The sequence below is a fragment of the Anomalospiza imberbis genome, chromosome 9 (genome assembly GCF_031753505.1).
Source record: "Anomalospiza imberbis isolate Cuckoo-Finch-1a 21T00152 chromosome 9, ASM3175350v1, whole genome shotgun sequence".
Classification (NCBI taxonomy): domain Eukaryota; kingdom Metazoa; phylum Chordata; class Aves; order Passeriformes; family Viduidae; genus Anomalospiza; species Anomalospiza imberbis.
This window is the reverse complement of record NC_089689.1, coordinates 9,847,567-9,854,245: the sequence shown is the minus strand read 5'-3', so window position 1 is coordinate 9,854,245 and position 6,679 is coordinate 9,847,567. Positions and strand designations below refer to the sequence as shown.

Genomic DNA, 6,679 nt, shown 5'->3' with positions numbered 1-6,679 from the left:
CCCATGTAGGCAGCTATGCAGAGCAGGCAGCATAACAAACACACAATTACTATAAATTGTCTTCAAAGAATTGCCTTGGTTCCTGATTGTCTTAAGACATATAAACACATTTTACCACAGTGATATTGCTCATTACAAAGGGATAGCCAATGCACAAGGAACTCCTTCCATTATATGGCAGTAAAACCAAACCACTATGGCTCTTGCCAAGCTTGTTCAAAGTTTACACGGATTTGGTTCAATGAATGTGGTGGAAAATTATATCAAATATTTTGGGTACTGGCCCATACACCTCCTTACATCTCAGCAGTGCTTCTTTCAGCTTTTAAAACAGATTTCTAAATTCAGTTTCATTTTATTTGGATTATAATATTTTAAAAATAGACCACATTAAATAGAAAATCATTTTAGCTCTGTAAAATGTGGCTCTTCATGATGTTTTTTTTTTTTTCCTGACTGGAAACTATAGGTAGTGATTTGTGCTCTGCTTTCCTTGGATGCTGTTGTTCTATGGTTATCTGTTGCCTCTAAGGGCAATTGCTCCTCACATGCTATTGACATAAATCATCTTGTGATGGAGATGGCACAATGCTATACTGAAGGTAACTGGTGCAGTGGCAAAAACCATGGGGCTTGTCCTGTCTCACTACCAACTTCATTAAATTTCTGTGGGCTGGATAGTTGAATTAAATCAATGGGATATTCTGATGGACTTTTTAATGGACTATGAATGTTATTGACAACAAACTATTTAGTAATAGAGAGGCTCCTCCTTCTCCTCAAGTTTCAGCATTATAGAGAAGGAATAGGTAACATGGCCTGTTTTAAAACCCTGAACCATTATCTTGGAATATTTTATTATTTTGAATGGCTGTAAACTAATAGAACTTCAGCTTTCTTACATGTTCCTGGAAACAATCGAACCAGAAATATTTTGTCAGAAGGAAAGTCTGCAGACAGCAAGCTAAAATATATGCTTGGTTATATATATCCTATATATCCTAGTATTTAAATGTGGGGTGTTCCAGGACTGTCGATAAGTACAGGACTCTTAACAGGAGTTATAAGCAGAGATCAATAGTTCTTCCTACAGCAGGTCATCGGGCACATAACTTACTGAAATGGAAGGCTCAGTGCTTTTGACCTCCCTCCTACCTCAACAAATAAATCTGGGGTAGGGCAAACATATTGCTTGGGGTCTTCTGGAAGTCCCTCCAATAAGCAGAGCCCCTTGAGGAAAGAAATAATTTGTTTAACCGGGTTGGGCACTGCGTTTGCAGGCGAAGCCTGAGGAAGCCTCTGATAACAGATGGTTGCATTCACAGAGGATTTGGGCTCTGCTCCCTGGGGTAGATATCTGCTACCCTTGCGGGCAAAATTAGACTGGAAAAGCTAAGAAAGTGTTTTAATACATGGTCTAACATTCAAGAGAATTAACCTCCGATGGGGAAACTCTCCCTCCAAAAGCGCCCCTTCCTTCTGATGATCTTTAGGAGGGCCAGCAGACCCCGCTGCTCAGCAGCACAGTGGCAAAGTAGCCACAGGTGCTGCAGCTTCCCATTGGGAATTCAGCCGTCTCCCGCCTCCGCCGTGGCGCCACGGCTTCGGCCAAAGCCGCGCTTCCCCAGCTCTGCGCAGCTCCGGGGGAGCACACGCTCACCTGCCCGGGCCCAGCGGCACCTTCCTTCTGCTCCATTCTGGAGCTGGCCCGGTACCTGCGGCACGGCGCGGGACCCGCCGTGCCGCTCCGGGTGCTTCCCGTCGGGTCCATCCCGTGCCGTGCCGTGCCGTGCCGTGCCGTGCCGCCCCGCAGCGGGAGCGGGAGCGGAGCCGGGCACGGCAGCGCGGCGGCGGGCGCGGCCGGCAGGGGGCGCTGCCGGCCCGCGCGGCCCGGCCCGGCCCGGCCCGGCCCCTCAGGGAGCGGCCGGCAATGGGCGATGGCTGCGGCCGCGCCTCTGCTCCGGTTGGGCCTGAGGAGAGACGCGAGCGCCTGGACCTTAGGTCCCGACGAAGAAAAAGGTATTGACGAAATAAAGTTTAGAAGCATCCTGAGCTACAATTTCGATGAGATATTCAAAAAGACCTGTCCTGGGAAGATTTTCATTGTTGTTTTTTGTGCAAAATGAACTGCCATTCTTGGATTTTCTACAGTTCGTGATTGGCCATGGGTTGCCCAAAAAAGACACTAAATTCAAATATTTCTTCCCCCCTCGGATTTTCTTTTCTCCTTCTGCTTAGAACTTTTGTTTTTGTTCACTTTCAGAGACCTGCTGAATTTCCCATTCTCCCCTTTTCTGTCTCCCCAAATGACTCATTTCTATGTTTCCTTCTGTGCTTTTGTCAGTTTTTGAGGGAAAGGTGGGTTGAAGAGGGAGGAACCCTTTTTTTTCGGAGCTGGACACATAGGTTTTTCTGCTAGTTTGGTTTTTAAGAGTTGAGAAGACTCCCTTCAGCCCGCAGCATCTCCCAGTCCCCTGATTTAGCAACCCCTGGGGGTCCTGGGTGCTTTCTGTTCCAGATACATTTATAATATTACATTTATAATATTTCTGTATTCTTTGATTCCTTAATATGAAAGAAACTGAATCAACCATTTAGGTTTACCTTTCCATGCTTAAAAAAATAATGAAATACGACAGCTTAGGGCTTTTCTCCTCTGGATGGCAGTAACTCCTGCTTAAACATTCCTGACCTGTAATTGCAATATTCTGCAGCAAGGCATTTCCTTTTGTTTGTCACTGTACTATCCAAAATAAACATTTAATTTCGTTCTTTCTATGTTTTTTTTTCAAATCTAAATTTGAAAGCTAAGTAAGCTTTCAAAGAAAATCTGTTTAATGTAAAAATCTAATTGCACAGGTCCTATGTGTAAAACCAGAATAGGAATCAGAAGAAAGGAACTGGTGCTGCACATAAGTATTTACTTGTATCTGGCTGCCTGTTTCATAAAAATTGCCCGATGATGTTGAGAAAATCAAGTGCCTTGACATTAGGCAACGAAACAATACCAAAGAGACAGAAATACCCTGACCTGAGAGGATACCAGAACAGCTGCCCCTTTAAAATGCTCTCATTGTAACAGCACATCTGGATTTCTTGACTGTTCATTACAACATGCAGTTTTAAGACAGAAAATACATCTAGTAAAGGTGATTTACAAAGACCCACTGTGCATTTATGCAAGTTAAACAAGAGGTATGAGCGGGAATTAAGCCCTCCTCCCTTCACATGTGAGCAAGTAACACTTCTTCAGTAACAAAGCTGCAGTTACATGTAGGACTTGTGTCTCCTCACCAGCCAGGACTAACTCTACTGCCTTGTTTTACTGCTGGTGCAAATGAGGCAGTTCAGAGCAGCAGTTTTCAAAGATCAGTGCCTGTATTTAGGCAAGTGAATCTGCACTTCCTGCTGATTCTGGCCAGCTGAGGTCTGTCCTTCAGAGCCAGAGCGACCAGCCCAATTTCTGGGGTGCTGTAAGGGCAGTGCTCCCCAGCTCCTGGCTCAGCAGCAGCAGCAGCATATGGAGCTTCTGGTTCCATATATATATATATAAAATTCTATCAGACAGCACATTGCTGATTTTAGTTGTGCATTCAGTTCCTGGTCTGTGGACTGAGATGGCCAATGGGCCTCTGGTTTTTGGTAAGTGGGTGTTTTTGCACCAGGAGATTAGTGCTGCCAATTCCTTTGAAAAATTATCTGTTTTCATATGGAGAAAACCCCCTTGACTCCTAGAATTAAGGAAAACGCTTCTGCTCACATATTTTTCAGTAGAAAGAACCAAATTTGGCAAGTTTACATTAATGTTTCCAGAATCAAGACATTATTTATATTTTCCTTCAAATTGTTAATGCTCAGGAAAACTAACTTACCTTAGAGAGCCCTATTTCTACAACTATTGTCCCAGTCTTCAACAGCCTGGTAAGGTGCTGCCCATTTGCTTGTCCTGCCTATATCTGAATGAAGGAAGCAAAACAGTTCTGTGGTACACGAGCCAATCCCATAAAAGGTCCTACCCAAGCATTGGAAGCCCTCTGTGGTGACAGAAACATCAGTCCAGCACTGGAAATGGAGTGCTTCAGGAAGACATCTTGTCTCCTGAGCTTCTTCAACAGACAGGGGAGCAAACTTTGTTATGATTCTTCTGGAAAAAGAGTGGCACCTACCTGGTGACATGAATCCAGCTCCACAGTGCAGAGGGAAATGGAATCACAGACATACCATCTTTGGACAGCTTTGTTGAGGTGATTTTCTTGACGGGTGTAGCAGAGATTCTCATGAAGGCATCAGTGGGAGATTAACTTCAAATTACTCCAAGCTGGTGACCCAGGCTCTTTTTTTTGAATGCAAGGAAACCTGAAAAATAACAAAGTGAGTGTAGCTAGAAAGGTGATTTTACGGTTTGCTGCAAAGCTGAATTTTCAGCCTTTCAAAAGACGAGCAAAAGTACATAAATTGCGTTACTCTGGTTTTATTGCAGGTCCACACCTTTGAGACCCCCAGATTTGCTGAAAATTTTTCTCTGAAGACTTCATTAAGTTCTGGCCCTGACACCAATTTGTCAGCAAAAGATAAAGCATGTTGAGAAGCCATCCCAAGAGGCTCCTCCTTAGCACATTTGTGAAGGCCTGTTGCTGCTTATACTGACTTCTGAGCTCAGGGTAAAATAGCAAAAAGAGGGACAGCCCCCACCATGGAACAAGTAGAGGGAAAATACGTGACTGGTGGCATGCTTTCTGTCCTACTAAGCACTGCTCTCTCCCACTGCACTGCCCAAGTTTGCCTCTGTTCACCATGGTGGTAGATAAAGGAAGGACAGGCATTGTAAAAAAAATTAAAATGGATTAAATGGTCAGCTGCAGATTCATTTTCACTGTATAATTTTCTAAGTATAAGCTTTGTCCAGGATGTGGGAGGAATGCTTCTGCCATGCAACAGTGGCCTACCAAATACCTCTCTCAGCCCTGTGAGCAATTTGAGCAGCATTCTGCATGGTCTCTTTTTAAAAAAGATGTAGTTCATAAACCCCCCCGCCCTTTCCCTTAGCTCCAAAAAATACCTGTACCAGTTTCCTAGATGGGGTTGTGTACACATGGCGTAGTAGAAATACAGACAAAACACACGCAGCACTGCATATGTTTCAAAAACCTGTATTCTTCAGCGCCCTGATATATCAAAATGGAGTCTGATGGAAAACCAAGATGCTTTCCTGTGTGGTGCTGGGGGCCACTGTGACAGCTGAGGTCAGGAGAGAAGGCATGCAAGAACATTTCTGGCTGAGTTCCAGAATACAGCGATTTCAAGTTTCTTGTCAGGACAGAAGAGCACTGTGCACTTGTATTTCTAGCTGTTGGCACTCCTATACCCAGCTAGTCAGAAGGACCGGTTATAGCTAGAGCTCAGTTTGAAAGAAGATTTCAAACAGATTAAAAATTCCTATTCATTACAAGCTATTAAATTAAGTAAAACTCACTGAAAGATTGGTTTCTTTCTGAATCTTGAATAATTCTTTATATTGTGATCGAGGAATGAGGTTATTTTGGACTCTCAGTTTAGAAACACATGTATGGGATTTATGCTAGCACTCGTAATGCCCAGAATTACAGAACTGTCAACAGTTTGTCGAGAAAAACACTCACTCTGGAATTTTTAAAAAGAAAAACAATATAAAAATCTGTTTGGGACAGCATCCCTGTCTCTCAGACTTGAGACATCTTGCAACTGTAGGAGCACAAATGTAAATGCAAGATGACCTGCACTGTGTGCAAGGCATGTGAAGTTTTTCTGAAATGCCTCCTTCTATTTCCCCACACTAATTAGCAGGTGCAACCTTCCAACAAGGCTTTCTTGCTTTCTCATGCAAATGCAGTAGCAGGAGTGCACGTACAGCACAGCCCTGGAAATGAGAGCAGGGTTGCCCTTTCGGGTCCCTTCTAGAACTTGCTTTCTGTACGTGCTGCATGAAGCTCCTGCAGTGTTACATGAACGGACAGCACAAATAAACTCCAGCATAGTTACCACTACTTTCAGGTTTGATTTACCTGAGCAAGGTCTCCTTGGCTTGTCTTTCTGTGTAGCATCAACTGCTGCTTTGACCTGCAGGAAACCAAAGGGAGAAAGTTTTTTCTGTGGGTTATACACTTTTTTTCAAAAGAGCCGTTGTATAAAACTCCCTATGCATTCTGTGTTGCTGGAGTTGCCTGAGGCAGCTCTGTCATTGTTAATACATTAAGCACAATACATCAGCATGCCAGAGAAAAAGATTTCCCAGGATCAGCTATGCCCTTTGTAGAGCAGTAAGCAAGAATGACTAAGGTATAAAAGGGCATACTGTGGTGAAGCTTTTATGTGAGTGGGGACTGCAGGGGCAGAGAAGACATTAATGCCTTCTGCAAGTCATGAAGAACTTAGCAAGAAGTACAAATGGGAAATCAAAGATAAGTAGAACAGTCACACATCCAAAAAATCACGTGGACAACAGAGCTGAGTGATGGAGAAGCAAGAATCCTGCTTTCATGTGATGGCCCAACTGGCTGCAGAGATGGAGTTAGTTTGGCACTCATGGGGTCTTCCTGCTGACACTGCTGAATCAGAAGAGTTTATTGCAGAACAATCTGAGCAGTATCTTGAATCTTCAACCCCCGTTTTGCATAATTAAACCACAGTGGTTCAATGGTCA

At 43.8% G+C, this 6,679-nt stretch overlaps 1 long non-coding RNA gene across 1 annotated transcript; it reads right to left on the bottom strand.

Moving 5' to 3' along the window:
• Positions 1 to 4,278: 4,278 nt before the first annotated feature.
• Positions 4,279 to 6,679, bottom strand: LOC137479267 (uncharacterized). Its single transcript, XR_011002115.1, has 3 exons — positions 6,471 to 6,679; positions 6,042 to 6,096; positions 4,279 to 4,356 (listed from the first exon to the last, which is right to left on the bottom strand). It is a non-coding gene; the product is annotated as an uncharacterized lncRNA (long non-coding RNA).